Source organism: Engraulis encrasicolus, unplaced genomic scaffold, assembly GCF_034702125.1.
Source record: "Engraulis encrasicolus isolate BLACKSEA-1 unplaced genomic scaffold, IST_EnEncr_1.0 scaffold_76_np1212, whole genome shotgun sequence".
In the NCBI taxonomy this organism is placed as follows: Eukaryota; Metazoa; Chordata; class Actinopteri; order Clupeiformes; family Engraulidae; genus Engraulis; species Engraulis encrasicolus.
The window spans coordinates 158562-175000 of NW_026946104.1; positions in this window are offsets into that span (position 1 = coordinate 158562).

Consider the following 16439-nt stretch of genomic DNA (forward strand, 5'->3'; position numbering starts at 1 on the left):
AGTTCAGGTGGTGGTGGAGGTACTGAAGGGGGGTCACAGAGGTACTGAAGGGGGTCGTGGAGGTACTGAAGGGGGGGGGCACGGAGGTACTGAAGGGGGGTTGTGGAGGTACTGAAGGGGGGGGGGGGGTACTGAAGGGGGGGTCGTGGGGGTACTGAAGGGGGGGGGAGGAGGTTCTGAAGGGGGGGGGAGGAGGTACTGAAGGGGGTCGTGGATGTACTGAAGGGGGGGTTGTGGAGGTACTGAAGGGGGGGTTGTGGAGGTACTGAAGGGGGGTCGTGGAGGTACCGAAGGGGGGGGGTGGAGGTAATGAAGGGGGGGCGTGGAGGTAATGAAGGGGGGGCGTGGAGGTACTGAAGGGTGGGGGTGGGGGGGTGTGTGGAGGTACTGAAGGGGGGGGGTGGGGGGGTTGTGGAGGTACTGAAGGGTGGGGGGTCGTGGAGGTACTGAAGGGGGGGGGTACTGAAGGGGGGTTGGAGGTACTGAAGGGGGGTCGCGGAGGTACTGAAGGGGGTGCACGGACAAAATAAAGACATTGCATAAAAACGCCGGAAAATCTACACGATAACAGCTAATAGGGGTATTTCTTGTCCTGTGGACTTCTAGCAATATTTGCGGATAAACTATTAATGGAAAATCTAGCAACGCTACCTAGGCATTATTGTCCATTAATGTCGCTAGATGTTCCATCAATAGTTTGTCTGCTGATAATGCTAGAAATCCACAGCTAGGCTAAAACTATGGTGTGTGTGTGTGTGTGTGTGTGTGTGTGTGTGTGTGTGTGCGTGTGCGTGTGCGTGTGTCTGTGTGAGTGGGTCACAACAATATTCTTAAAGGGACACTGTGTAAGATTTGTAGTTCTTTATTTCCAGAATTCATGCTGCCCATTCACTCATATTACATTTTTCATGAATACTTACCACCACCATAAAATTCTAAGTATTCATTATGACTGGAAAAATTGCACTTTTCATACATGAAAAGGGGGATCTTCTCCATGGTCCGACATTTCCAGAAATAGCCATTTTTAGCTGCAAAAATGACTGTACTTGGGCCATACTAGAACATATTAGTAAACTAATATGAGTAAACGTTCATGAAAAGATCAAATTTGACAATAGGCAGCCCAGTTTCAATGATCATTATAGTTGCAGTAGGCCTACCTTTTATGACCATTTCCTGCACAGAGTAGGCTCAGAGACTGTCTTATACGAGACAAATCACTCATGAAACCTTCCATAGGAATGAACGAGAGCATTTGAAGGGGGGGCAAAGGGGGGCCGTCCACAAGCCTATTCAAACAAGATGGCCGCTGGAGAGTGAGTGCGTGTTGCAGCTCTAGTCAACTGGCTTACTAACTTTTCAACTAACCATATGATGGACTTTATATTCTGAACTCAAATATTTCCTGGAGGCTTTGAAGCGAATGTAGTCTACTTAGTGAGAAAAATAACACCCTTAAGAGACTAAGTCCAAGAAACCAACTTATCTGTGAGTCAAACGCTGGCGGCCTCACAATGAGCGAGGCAATTACGCTCCAAAGTATTTTCGACCTAGTGCAACAATCCAAGCGCGATACGGTCGCGCACATGGACTTAAAAATTGATACTCTCGGATCAAGTCTAAAGAAGATAAATGACTCTCTCCATATGCATGGAGTCACTGAAGTACAACAAAGAGTCAGCGCAAACGAAGACAACATTGCAGAGCTACTCAAACGGATAAGCGTGCTGGAGAAGGAAAACGCGCACCTGAAAAAATGGACTGAGGATACTGAGAATCGAAGCAGACGCTCCAACCTGCGCTTCATCGGAATCCCTGAGAAGGCCGAGGGGAACAACATCCATGCCTTCATGAGTGGCTTGATTCCTCAGCTCTTCGGAAAAGTCAACTTCCCCCTTTCTCCTGGGATTGAAATCTGCCACCGTGTCGGTAATGTGGATAACAAGGAGAATGTCACCGACAAAGGTCCAAGGCCGATCCTGGTAAAGTTCCAGAATCTCCGGGAGAAGACAAAGATTAAGAATCTCGCCAAGGACAAGAAAGACCCCCTCGTCTTCAAGATAATGGCTACGAATCGAGATGGCTCCTCAACAGAAAAAGAAGTAAAGGTCCACATCTACCCGGACTACTCTGCAGGGGTCGTCAAGAAACGCAGAGAATTTGATGATGTAAAGAAAAAGTTTCGAGATCGGGACATTGAGTATGGTCTGTTTTTCCCCAGCACTTTAAGAGTCACCCACAATGGTAAGAGCCACTACTTCCGTAAACCTGATGATGCTGAGAAATTCTACAATGCACTTGATTCCTCTTCTGACTCTGATATGGCAATATGATGGTAGCCCTTTCGCTGCCCTAACGCAGACACCAGCGCACGGTTCGCTGGATAACATCTTGCTTTTTGTTCTTGTTATTTTCTCCTGCAGTCAGTAGGCTAGGCCTATGAACTTCTCAGCCGTGGCGATATAAGTGCAAAACCTGCCGGCTTTTTTCTTATTATTCTTTTTTTCATTGATTTCATTTTTTCCACTGGGACACTGCAACACCTCGCCGCTGGTCAAATTGTGCGACATGGGAATTATTTATGTTCATCGATGTGAAATTGATAAGGCCTATTCACAGATCCTGAAATGTCATCAGCTGTTCAGCGTTACTACTACGCAGGCCTATAGTACCTAGGACAGCGCAAGCCTTCTATTGTTTTCTATCCTTCCTCTTCTTTCGCCATAAAAAAAAAAAAAAAAAAACATTGGTGACATCCCTGCGTGAAAAGTGGACAATGTGCCTTTTCTTTTTTTTTTCGTCCCTGATATGTTGATACGATTTTTCATTACTTTATTGGACACTGACAGCTGTTTACAGCAAGTTAAGAAAAGAAAAATAGAGCAGGTTTGACTTAGGCCTATGTTACGCTGCATGAAAGGGGAATTATGAACGCTGGTTCAAACAGACTGCCAAGCAGACTGACTTTTCTTTTATTTATCTACTTCTCTTTTTTTCCCTTTTCTCTGACGTTAAATCACTCAAGAGAGGCTCACGTCTTCTGTGAGATATAAACTATAGTTAATTTTTATTGGAAACTGGAAAATTATAAGGCCTAGTTGGAATGAATAAACTATGTATCTGGTGAAGTGTAGGACCAGTATGACTATTTTGTTGTGTTCTCTATTCCACTTGAGTAATGTGAAAGCCTAAGCCCCAGGAGTAGGACTGTTAAGTTCATTATATATTAAATTAAATTAAGCCAGGTAGACTGAGCTTTATGTGACCCCTCCCCAATGCAATCTTATATTGCCTTATGTGGGTTTCTGTTTTGCGTGTTCGTGTTTTTGTGCGTGTGTGAGTGTGAATGTGTTTGTGTTGGTGATTATTGCTCTCTTCCTGCCTCCCTCATCCAGCTGTTTCTGCCTTTATCAGCTAGGCTACTCATTTATGATTATGATGCTATACCCCACCTTTCTTCATGGAAGATAAATGAATTTCGCTAAGGGGCTACTTATTGTACATTTGAATATTAGGAGCTTGATGCCTAAAATTGATTTATTGCGAGCTTGGCTTACCTATAACAAACCCCATGTGATTACATTATCTGAAACTTGGCTAAACAACGGTATCTCTGACAAGGATATTAAACTTGATGACTATGTATCATTCAGGAAAGACAGAGGATCTAGAGGTGGCGGACTATTAACATATGTTGCATCAAATTTGACTGCTGATCTTGCTTTTCCTGAGGAGAGCCCCCAGTATTTTGAAGGACTTTTTGTTAACATTAATTTTCATGAAAATAAAAGTTTAATTATTGGCAATATCTATAAACCACCATCTGCCCCTGCAGAAACCACTGATTGCATTTTGTCTACTATTAATTCCCTTAACCGTTCTACTGAAAAAAATATACTTGGTGATTTCAACTCTAACTGTTTAGACCGCTCCTCCCAAAAGGTTTGCACTCTTTTTAATAGTATAAATTTATCTCAGATTATCTCAGAACCCACTCGAGTTGGCCCCAGCTCCTCACCTCTGTTGGACTGGATACTAGTTTCCCACCCGGGCAGAATAACTCAATCAGGTGTGCTACCTGACTCCTTTAGTGACCACTCAATGGTATTTTGTGTCTGGAAAATTAAATTGGTACATCCGCCTCCCAAACTGATTAAGATTAGGCATATTAATAACTTCATTCAAGACATCTTGAATGTGAATTGGGGAAGATTTCAACTAATTCCAACTGTTGAAGAAGCCTGGCACTTCTTTTATTCTGAGTTCCTGCAAGTAATTAACAAAAATGCACCATTAATTTCAAAGAAGATCAGAGGTCAAAATCTACCCTGGATCAAAGGTGAACTTATTGGTTTGCTTAAACAAAGAGATAAGGCCTGGGGAAAATTTCGCAAAACCAGAGATTCTACAGACTGGAATATTTACAAGGAGCTAAGGAATAGATGTAAAACTGAAACAAGGAATGCTAAAGCAAGTTACTTTAAGAATAGCCTGGCAACAGATTTTAAAAATCCTAAAAATTTTTGGAAAAAAATGAATTATCTTACAAACAAATCCTCAAAATCTTCCACAACCCATATTAGTTCTAATGGCCAAATGGTAAGTGAACCTGTAATGATTGCTGAGGCATTCAGTCATCACTTTGCTACAATAGGACAAACTATGTCAGGTAACTCCCATTATGGGTCAAGCCTGACTCAGGGCAGGAGTAACAGTTCCTTTTGCTTCAATATAGTCTCCCCATTTGACGTCCAGAGGGTCATTGATGGTATGAGAGCTGGATGTAGTGCAGGCCCAGACGGCCTGGATATTAGGCTCTTTAAACTGGCCTCTCATGTTCTGTCATTCCCTTTAGCTGATCTATTCAACTTATCTTTAACAACAGGTGAAATACCTTCCTCATGGAAAAGTGCTAGAGTAATTCCTCTTCACAAGGGCGGCAGTACCTCAGATATGAACAATTACAGACCTATTTCAATAATTAATAGTGTAACAAAAATATTTGAAAAGCTCATATTTAACCAATTGTCCACATATCTTACGGACCATAACATATTATCTCAGCATCAATCAGGATTCCGACCCGGTTACTCAACCACAACTGCTCTCTTAAAATGTACCAATGATGTAATGTCAGCTGCAGACAGCAACATGCCCTCAGGTGCTATATTTATTGACCTCTCTAAGGCATTTGACTTAGTTGACCATTACCTTTTATTAGATAAGTTACATGCTATTGGCCTGTCCCGTACAGCTTTACTATTTTTCAATTCATTTCTTCATAACAGAACTCAAAGCGTCTTCTTTCAGGGTAGGGAATCTAAATTTAAATTAATTGATAAGGGCGTTCCTCAAGGTTCATCGTTGGGCCCTCTGTTGTTTTCTATTTTCATCAATGATTTGCCACAAATGTGCTCTGATAGTCAAATTCACTTATATGCTGACGACACTGTATTGTACTATTCCTCTGCTAATATTTCTCATATTCAACATACTCTCCAATCTGACTTCAACAAAGTGCAACAGTGGTTTCTCTCAAATAAGCTTCTCCTGAACAAGGAAAAATCGTATAGCATGCTGTTTTGTACTCGAACCAGCTCTCTGCCATCTACTAACTGGTCAGTTACTCTTCTTGATGGAACACTACTAGAAAGAGTGGAGGAGTTTAAATACCTGGGTGTCTGGCTGGACTCTCAGCTCTCCTTTAAACATCATATTAACGCAATTTCCAAGAAAATAACTGGTTGTTTAAAATCTCTTTATCGTTCAGTTGACTGCTTTTCACAGGAGGTCCGTAAAAGAATTGTAACTCAGTTAATTTTTCCAATTCTTGACTGTGCAGATGTTGTAATACTTCTGAAACTCATCTTCATCCTCTCAATGTACTGTACAACAGTCTTTGTAGATTTGTACTTAGATGTCCGTATAGGACACATCACTGTACAATGTATGAAGCCTTGAACTGGCCTGCACCCAAGAATAGAAGAAAGCTCCACTGGTCAATTCTCATTTTTAAATGTATACACTCACAGTCCCCTCCTTACCTGAAAGAGCTACTAACCCCCCTAAGCTCTGACTATAGCCTACGTAACATTGACCATCTGTTCTTAGTGACACCCAGAATTAGAAAGGAAATCGGTCGCCGAGCATTTAAATTCAAAGCTCCATCAGTTTGGAATAGCCTTCCCTCTTCATTTAGGTCCATCACTTCCCTTTATATTTTTAGATCATCTTTAATCACTTACTTTGAAACATCCTGCTCTTGTTTCTGAAAGGCCTTAGTTGCTGGGTCGGGTTTTTGTTTGTTTGTTTGTTTGTTTGTTTGTTTGTTTGTTTCTGGATATGGTCTGTTTTGTTTTTGGGTTTTCTGTTGTCTTGTTTTGCCCTCTTCCTTCTCCTTCTCTTTCTTTTTCATTTTCTTTTCATTCATATGATTTCTTTAACAACTAATGGCATCTTGTAAACCATACTATTGTAGCATGTTGGGTGGTGGGGTAGTTTGGAGAGCAACGCCAGTGAGTGAATGAGTGAGTGTGTGCGTCTATGTCTACTGTTTTGTTTTGTTTTCTGTTTTTGTACTGTACTGTCAGTAGGACCCCCTCGAAAATGAGATGGCACATCTCAAGGGGCCATCCTTGTAACAAATAAATAAAATAAAATAAAAATTTGGCTACGCGAACATGGCGTTTGCCGGCGTAACTCCTACCTGTCCGGTAACGAGAGCCAACTGCTTGCTGAGCTGCGCTGTGACTTATCCAATCATCTCGACGCCTCGACGCAAGTGCAAACGTAAACCTTTACGACTGCTCGTACCTAATCGGTTTGTTTGCTGGCGGCCATGTGGTTTGTTTGCCGTCCGTGGAAACTTCATTGTGAATTGGGCAGAGAGCGCAAATCGACCATTAATCACCTTTCTGCGCGCATCCAAAACGCAGGTGCAGGACAAAGGGACTATAATCATGGAAACAAAAACGGCCGTGCATAGACATGTGCACACCCATTGTGGTTTTTCTGATGGTTGAAAACAATATAAGTAGGCCTAAGAAAAAGAAAACGGGAGCAAGTCTGCAAGACAGTCAACTTTGATCATTTTTGCTTTTTCTCTTAGGCCTATATTTTCCACCGTTTGTCATCGCTATTATCAGTTTAGGCCTATAGGCAACAACAGGATATCACAATTTAAAACATCAATTTTGAGGCAGGCTACATCATTAATTTATTCAATAGCCTATGTTTTATTGTTGATGAGCAGGGACGACCATTGTGCTGACTGCTTAGGCTATCAGAAAATAAATCCAGTGTTCTTTTCTGTACGATGACCGAAGAATGGATGCCCGTTTGACAGCCGGCCGGAAGAGTCGACGCAACTTGCTCCAACCGGCCGCAAAACAGAACGTTGTCGTGGAATGTTGGACATGCGCAGCTCAAAAATAGCATAAAGAAAAACGCTGTTTTAAAGTTTTTCTTTCATGTATGCGGTCATTCTAGACTGCCATTGGAACCAGTTTTTCATTGTGATTCCAACCATATAAGTTGTGTATCGCTGTGTTGTCCCACTGTCACACACATTATTTCCCCCATTCATTCTTATATACCCCATCACTGACTAATCTCAAATAGTCAGTTTGAGGCGTAGCCAAGATGGCCGCCGAGTGATGGGACTTATGGGAACAGACTTTGGTAGGCTACCTTTAAGTCCTTAAAGAGATACTGTCCCTGTTGGAGCCAATTTAGCTTCTCTTAATTTACTCTTAGTTTGGTTAAGATTTGCTGGCCTTGGGCCCTTGACTTTTATTTTGACACAGCCTTGGGTCACCTGACCAGGTAAAGATGGCTGCCTCTCACTTGGTAGTCAGTCTCAGTTAGACAAAGGAAAGTGATGTAGTGATATAGTTTTTTACCGCTTACACGCTTACACGCTTACACGCTCTACACGCTCTAAACTTGAATCTTTGGAAACCTTTGAACATTGAAAACATATACCTTAGTTTACTTATTGGAACCTTTTATGTTGAGCCTTTATAATTGGATTAACTAGCCTTATTTTGGATAACAAACAATTTGGATTGCTACACTGTGTGCCACCTGTTTGCCTGCCATTCCCCCCCCTCTCTTTGCCTACCTGCCTGCCTGCCATTGCCTACCATCTCTTGCTTGCCTGCCATTGCCTCTCTCCCTCTGCTTGCCTACCTGCTACTTACCTGCTTGCGGCCTACTTACCTGCTTGACTCCATCTTGAACATCTTCATCCATCTTGACCAAGGTATGAGCAACAGCTGTACACAAGTGTTTTAAGATAAGCGCGTGACAACAACTATACAACACTCTACCCCTTTGAAGTTTGAATTGAATCGAAACTGACACTCACATAAAGTAAAAAACTGTTCATGAAGTGCTTACACATGGAGACTCAACTTGAAATGAAATTTGTTTGACAAAGGAATGTGGAATTGTTTGGATTGTGTATAACATACACCTTGGATACTCTGGATTTTGGACCACATTCTTGAATTTGAACTAAATTCCTGTGTTGAGTCATTTTAATCGAAATAAGCTCTTTTGATGAAATTGTTTGAAGATGTCTGAATCCAAGTCACCTGAAGTTGAAAATGATTTTGAAGTTGAAGTTGAAGCTGCTGATTCACCAACAGAGGATGCTAGCACACAGCTCATGGCTCAACCTGAGTTACCTGAAGTTGAAATTGAAGTTGCTGATTCTCCTACAGATACTGATAATGTGCAAATCATGTCTGAAAAGCAGTTGAATCAGCGCATTTCAACCCGAAAGGGAAAATTGAGTTATTGCACACGGAAACAAAAAGAGTTAAAGACATTCATGGACAATGGCAATGTTACTGATATTGAAAGGGGCATTCAAGCTCTTACTGATGCAATGAATGAATTTGACAAAGCTCATTTGTTGGTGCAAGACATGTTGACTGGAGATGAAAGGCAAGATGACCATGTCAAATGGTATGAACCAAAAAATAAGTCCTTCTTGTCTTTTCTTGAAAATGCGCAAACATTCAAAGGCAGTCTGTCTCAGCCATTACCAGTCATTACCCCCATGGACAGTGTCTCCAATGCAACTAGAAGGTCAAGGACCTCTCACAAATCAAATGCAACATCAGTATCATCAGCTCGTGCAAAAGCTCAAGCAGAAAGGGCAGCTCTACTTGAACGTTCTGCTGGGCTTAAGAAGAAGCAAGCTCTTGAGCTGCAGAGGATACAATTGCAAAGTGAACTAGAACAGAATGCACTGGACACTGACATTGCTGCAGCAGATGCAAAAGTGAAAGTTCTGGAGAATTATGAAAAAGAAATGGAAACTAAGGCACGCTCTGTTTGTCGATCGGAACCCATGGATGGCATGAATTCTTATCTGGAAGCACATGGGAAAAGTGTAAAGGAAACTTATTTGGATCCAGATACTTCAGTGGAATATGTTCATATACAAGCTGTCCCCAAGACTCCTCTTCAGGTGCTTACAGCACAAAGACAAACACAGCTCTCCTACCAACTACCTTCATATCCACCTCAGCCCACAGCTGCCACTCCCAATCCACCTGCTGCAACAGCAGCTTCAGTCTCTGCTGCTGTCACCTCAAATGCAGCCGGCATAGCACCCATATCCATTCCTACAGCTGGCAACTTTACTCCAGCTGTTGCAGCAGCTGCTTCCTCCACTCCTACAGCTGCCACCTCCACTCCCAATGTAGTAGCATCTACCTCTGCTCCCACTGTGCTAGTAGCCAGTCCTGCCCTCATGACTTCAGCAGCTAATCCAACCACACACTCTACAGAGCCAAACACCAGTATCGGCTTAAGTGACATTGCAAATCTCTTCATTCAGCAGCAGGGGTTATCTTTGCTTCCCACTAGAGACATACCTGTCTTTGATGGGGAACCGTTGAACTTTAGGCCTTTTATGCAGGCATTTGTGCATGGAATAGAGAATAAGGCCATAAGTAACCCAGACCGCTTGTATTATTTAGAGCAATACACTTCCGGCCAATCAAAGGAACTGGTGAGAAGCTGCTTGCATATGAGTGCCGATGATGGATATGCAGAAGCAAAAAGATTGTTGGAGTACCACTTTGGTGACAAAATAAAGCTCACAAATGCATATATGGAAAAAGCCTTAAGCTGGAATAGCATTAAAGCAGAAGATGGAAAGGCATTGTCCAGTTATGCACTCTTTCTTCGATCATGCTGCAACTTGACTCAAAGTCTGAAAGATATGGAGGAGCTTAGTCTGCCCTCCAACCTGAGGCTTCTCGTTTCTAAGCTTCCTCTGAAGTTGAGGGAAAGATGGCGGTCAAAGGCGTTTGATATCCTGGAACAGAGAAAGACCAAAGCTACTTTCTCTGACCTTGTCTCATTCATTGAAAAGCAGGCCAAGATCATGCAAGATCCCCTCTTTGGTGACATCCAACAGCCACTCCCCTCTAAGAAGTTCATGCAGCCCAAAACCCCGTCAGATTCTAAGCTTTTATTTAAAAGCAAAGGTAGTTTTGTGACTGCTGTGGCAAATACTTCTGCTCCTTCCTCTAGTGGTGTCCCCCAGCAGCAATCTGCTGCTACCAAGCCTCCTGTGACACCTGTCACAAGCACTTGTGCAATTTGCAATGGAACACACGCCTTGACTTCATGTGAAGAATTGCTGTCTAAGACACATGAAGAACGTGTGGATATGTTGAAGAAGAAAGGTGTCTGTTTTGGCTGCTTGGTAAAGGGCCACATGAGCAAAGATTGTAAACGGCGCCTAACTTGTACTGTTTGCTCTAAAAGGCATCCAGAGCTCTTGCATATTCAGAAGATGGATGATGGTGTCACAGACCACAAAGGAAACGCCAGTGGATCTGGAACGTCAATAAACAGCGGATTGGTCTCACTGGAAAAGAAAAATATTGGATCTAGTGATGATCACTGCACATTGGCCATTGTACCTGTTCAAGTGAAGCTGAGTAAATCCAATCACGTTGTTCAGACTTATGCATTCCTTGATCCAGGAAGTTCCGCCACATTTTGCACTGACAGCCTCCGAAGACGACTGAATGCAAGAGGAAGACGCCATAGGATTCTTTTGCGAACCATGGGTCAGGAGAAACCCACTGACAGCATTGTCATCAGTGGCTTAGAAGTAAGCAGCTTGGAAGGAGGAAAGTTCTATGGACTGCCTGATGTTTACACACAGCAAACAATACCTGTGAGCAAAGACCACATACCAAGGCAGAAAGATTTAGAGAAATGGCCACATTTGAAAGAGGTACGTCTGCCCAGCATTGATGCCAACATTGATCTCTTGATTGGTACGAATGTGCCCAAACTCATGGAGCCATGGAAGGTGATAAATAGCCGGGGCAATGCACCGTTCGCCACCAAAACTCTGCTAGGCTGGATCGTCGGTGGTCTCCTCCATAACGAGCACACAAGTCTCAACAAGCAAGGCAAACCATGTGTTTATAGCCATCGGATTTCTGTGGAAGCTGTACATGACCTCCTAGTCCAGCAATACAACCATGACTTTCCTGAGAGTGCGTATGAGAAGGAGGAAATGTCTCAAGAGGATCAGAGATTCCTGGACATAATGAACACCTCAGTGAAACTACAAGATGGACACTACCAATTGCCGTTGCCATTCAAAGGGGATCCCAAAATGCCCAACAACCGTCTGATGGCAGAGCAAAGGGCAGAGTCTTTGAAGCGGAAGTTTGGCAGGAACACCATCTTTAAGGAGGAGTACACTGCGTTCATGAATGCTATGTTGAAATCTGGACATGCTGAACTTGTACCCAAAGAAGAAGCGGCATTGCAAAGCGCAAGATGTTGGTACATTCCACATCATGGAGTACGCCATCCTAAAAAGGGAAGCTTACGAGTGGTTTTTGATTGCTCTGCCTCTTACCAAGGAACATCTCTCAACGACGAACTCCTGAAGGGCCCAAATCTCACAAACTCCTTGATTGGCGTCCTGCTGCGCTTCTGTCATGGGAACGTAGCCATACTTGCGGATGTGGAGAAGATGTACTACCAGGTGAAGATACCGCCAGAGCATGTTGATTTTTTACGCTTCTTGTGGTGGGAAGATGGCAACACATCTCAGCCTCTCATGGAGTACAGGATGACTGTTCACATCTTTGGAGCAACATCATCAGCCAGTTGTGCCAGTTATGCCTTGAGGAGGACTGCTGAGGACCACAAAGACAGCTTCTCAGCTGAGACAGTGAACACGGTCCTCAACAACTTTTTTGTGGATGATCTGGTGAAGTCTGTAGACTCTGAGACCAATGCCATTCAACTGCACAAGGAACTGAAGGCTCTGTGTGCGGCAGGAGGTTTCAACCTCACCAAGTGGTCCAGTAACAACCGAGCTGTCCTGGCCCACATTCCTGAATGTGAAAGAGCTAAGGGAGTGAAAGACTTGGACCTAGACTTGGAAGACCTGCCAATGGAAAGGGCCCTTGGTGTACACTGGAGTGCAGAAGATGATGTCTTCAAGTTCCATGTGGCCCTCAAAGAACAACCATGCACCAGGCGAGGCATTCTGTCTATGGTCAGTTCAATGTATGACCCGCTAGGGTTTCTTGCCCCAGTGACCTTTCCAGCAAAACACCTGCTGCAAGAACTTTGCCGGCTGAACCTTAGCTGGGACGAAGACATACCCAACACTATGGCGCAATCTTGGAAACGTTGGCTGCAGAACCTTGAGACTCTCGCAGACTTCAACATCACCCGCAGTTTCAAACCGAAGGACTTTGGAAAGGTTGAACATGCACAATTGCACCACTTCTGCGATGCAAGTGAAGTCGGATATGGCATGGTTACCTACCTGAGGTTTGTCAATGACCTGGAGCAGGTGCATGTGAAATTTGTGATGGGGAAGTCTAGAGTGGCACCGTTAAAGTTGATGACAATCCCACGACTTGAGTTGACTGCTGCAGTACTAGCCGTTCGTATAGACCAGATGCTCATTGAAGAATTGAAAATGGACCTGGAACCATCCGTGTTTTGGACAGACAGTACGACTGTCTTAAAGTACATCAAGACTGATAGCAGACGATTTCACACATTTGTTGCCAATCGTGTGAATGCGATCAGGGGCATGTCTGAAGTGTCACAGTGGAAACATGTTCCTGGAAAACTGAACCCTGCAGACTATGCGTCGCGTGGATTGAACGCCCCAGAGTTCCTGAAAGGCAACAATTGGATCAATGGTCCTAAGTTCCTGAAAGACTTGGCCAAACACTGGCCCAACTCACCTGTTGACCCTACGATTCCAGCAGATGATGCAGAGTTAAGAAGAGCAGTACTTGAAGTTCACGCCACTGTTGCCAGTCACCATGATCCCACTAGCATGTTACTGAACTACTTCTGCACTTGGAATAAGCTCAGAAGAGCTGTTGCATGGTTCTTGAAGCTAAAGAATATACTTACCCGACGTGTCCTCAAAAGAAAGGGAACCTTGAAGAAAGATGAGGCTGGCCCCATGGCACTTTCTGTTGAAGACCTAGAAAAGGCAGAAGAATCAATTGTGAAGTTTTGCCAAAACCAAGGATTTCCTCAGGAGATGGCATGCCTGCGCAATGGAAAGAATGTCAGCAGGAAAAGCTCCATCTTCAAACTGGACCCGGTACTTGACCATGGTGTATTGAGGGTTGGTGGCCGCCTGAGCAGGATGGCTATGCCAGAGGAGCAGAAACATCCCGCTATCATGCCTAAGAGGCATTTCGTCTCAGAGCTTCTGCTACAACACATCCATAAGCAAGTTGGTCATGGTGGCAGAAATCACATTTTGGCAAGCTTAAGGAAAAAATACTGGATTCCTTGTGCAAATTCCTTTGCAAGGGAAATTGTAAGCAATTGCTTCCCCTGCAGGCGAAACTATGCACGTGCAGGTGAACAAAAGATGGCCGATCTGCCAATTGATCGCTTAACTCCTGACCTCCCTCCATTCTCACACGTTGGAGTGGATTACTTTGGACCAATAGAGGTGAGAAGAGGGCGTGGCATGGCAAAGCGTTACGGTGTGCTATTTACTTGCTTGACTACCAGAGCAGTCCATTTGGAAGTAGCACACTCAATGGATACAGACTCCTGTGTGAATGCGTTCAGACGCTTCATATCCAGAAGAGGCCAAGTAAAGGAATTAAGGTCAGACAATGGAACTAATCTAATCTCTGCTGAAAAGGAGCTACGGGATGCACTGAAACTTTGGAACATGGATCAAATTGAGCGCAGCCTCACCCAGAAAGGTGTCAAGTGGAGATTCAATCCTCCAGCCGGTGCCCACCATGGAGGTATCTGGGAGCGCATAATAAGAATGGTGAAAAAGGTCTTAACCTCTATCACAAACCAGCAGTCTTTGGATGATGAAGGTCTAGTCACAGTGATGTGCGAGGTGGAATCCATCCTAAACAGCCGTCCATTGACAACCGTTTCCAATGACCCCAATGACTTGGAACCCTTGACGCCCAATCACCTACTGCAGCTTAAGGTCCAACCCGTGCTTCCACCGGGAACATTCAAACAGGAAGACTTGTACGCCAGAAGACGGTGGCGGCAAATACAGTATATCGCAGATCTTTTCTGGACACGCTGGATACAGGAATATGTCCCACTCATGCAAGAACGATCCAAATGGTCCCGCATCAGGCCCAACTTCTGTGTGGGAGACATCGTAGTGATAGCTGATCCTACAGCACCACGAGGCTCATGGGTGATGGGAAGAGTCATCGAAGCCATAGCTGACTCCAAGGGCCTTGTTCGTTCTGTGAGACTGCAAACTAGAACCAACCAGCTCCTAAGGCCCATCAGCAAGATCTACCTGTTGGTGAAGGCCAACAACCAACATTGAACAAAGACTCGTGACATGCGCACGTGCTTCCATTTGCACTGCATTCATACACTGATTTTGCACACATTATAGTGTAATTGGAATACGTAGAATTTAGAAATTGAATTAATTGGTAATTGGCCCCGTTGTAAATATGTTTGTTATAGCGTACGTGGTAGCTATAAGGGGCCGGATATGTTGGAGCCAATTTAGCTTCTCTTAATTTACTCTTAGTTTGGTTAAGATTTGCTGGCCTTGGGCCCTTGACTTTTATTTTGACACAGCCTTGGGTCACCTGACCAGGTAAAGATGGCTGCCTCTCACTTGGTAGTCAGTCTCAGTTAGACAAAGGAAAGTGATGTAGTGATATAGTTTTTTACCGCTTACACGCTTACACGCTTACACGCTTTAAACTTGAATCTTTGGAAACCTTTGAACATTGAAAACATATACCTTAGTTTACTTATTGGACCCTTTTATGTTGAGCCTTTACACTTGGATTAACTAGCCTTATTTTGGATAACAAACAATTTGAATTGCTACACTGTGTGCCACCTGCTTGCCTGCCTGCCATTCCCCCCCCCCTCTCTTTGCCTACCTGCCTGCCTGCCATTGCCTACCATCTCTTGCTTGCCTGCCATTGCCTCTCTCCCTCTGCTTGCCTACCTGCTACTTACCTGCTTGCGGCCTACTTACCTGCTTGACTCCATCTTGAACATCTTCATCCATCTTGACCAAGGTATGAGCAACAGCTGTACACAAGTGTTTTAAGATAAGCGCGTGACAACAACTATACAACACTCTACCCCTTTGAAATTTTGAATTGAATCGAAACTGACACTCACAATCCCCTTGAGTTAAATAATAGGGTTATTATAAATAAAACGGTTGAAAGTATAGGAGAACGGTAAAACCCTTTTATTTAACTCAAGAGGAAGTCTAAAATTAGCTCATTTCCAAAAATGGGACAGTATTACTTTATAAGAGGGTCCCCACTGATTAAGTCTGGGCACCACTGCTCCAAACTATAAATATCCCCACATCCCCATGATGTGCTGTCTAGTGTTGAACATCCAACAAACTACAGACCTTTTACATATATTCCAACAGCTACAGACCTTTTACATATATTTGCATATTTGAAGTGCTGATAAAAAGGTAACAGTGCATTAGAGCAACATGAATAAGTGCAACACATAAAATACAATACAGTACCCTACAATACAACACAACACAATACAACACAGTACAATACAAGACAGTGCAATACAACATCCAAGGGGAGCTTCCCATGTTAGAAAAGGCAAACCATACAGGCACACTAACACCCCAAACCATACAGGCACACTAACACCCCAAACCAAACCTAATGAGTTTGGCATAACTGATTTAGAAACCAGAACAAATACACAGTTCACTCTACTGACTTGTGTTGTCCTAATTGTGTTGGCAGTGCCAACGTATGTGTTTGGAGGTAGGGTGCTTACATCCACAGGTAGTTGTCCAGGTGCCAGACAAGAGGTAATAGGTAGTGTGATGAAGTGGTCTGCACACTGTGTATTAACTCCAACAATATTTCATTTCATTTTAACATATGGCT